The 583-nt window shown below is 34.6% G+C and overlaps 1 protein-coding gene across 1 annotated transcript in view; it reads left to right on the top strand.

Moving 5' to 3' along the window:
• Positions 1-583, top strand: part of LOC105157574 (DNA-repair protein XRCC1) — a 4,722-nt gene that overhangs the window by 3,045 nt on the left and 1,094 nt on the right. The window lies entirely within an intron of this gene.

Below are 583 nucleotides of genomic sequence, written 5' to 3'. Positions count from 1 at the left end.
TATGTCCACCAGAGGTAGAAAACTACTTGAGGTTAGGATGATTTTACTCAATGCAATAAATGATTCAGTCATTTGATTCACAAGTTCTGCATTTACTTTTTCAATCTTCCAGCACATGATAATGCCATATCCTGCCAGAGCAATCTTCTGCCAAAAAGATGAGTTTCATTTTTTTTGGATTGACCACACTGATCACTTTAATTCATACTGCAATGAAGAAGCAAAACCATGAACACCATAAATGTTTGTATCTCTCATCCATTTGAAGCCATGATGCCTCTGATCGATGTGATTACTTGTAAGGAAAATGTCCAATCCAACTCTAAAGTTGGGCACAAGAATAAGTTAAGAAGCTGACCATCCAATTTCCAAACTTGCCCAACATCTATTAACAGATAAATATGTGTGGTATATAGACATGATCTTTGAAATGTAAGTGTATGAAGCATGTATAGTAGAGAGTTACATGTTCTCGGTTACTTGTAAATTAGAATCCTTAATGTGATATGTGGACTGGACTTATTTCTACAATTTATCATGTTAGAAGTGAACTTTGCTATATGATTTATGAGAGCTCTACTCT

This window comes from Sesamum indicum, linkage group LG3 (assembly GCF_000512975.1).
Source record: "Sesamum indicum cultivar Zhongzhi No. 13 linkage group LG3, S_indicum_v1.0, whole genome shotgun sequence".
NCBI classification, from domain to species: Eukaryota; Viridiplantae; Streptophyta; class Magnoliopsida; order Lamiales; family Pedaliaceae; genus Sesamum; species Sesamum indicum.
The sequence above is the reverse complement of the archived record's forward strand: the minus strand, read 5'-3'. Positions and strand labels throughout refer to the sequence as shown.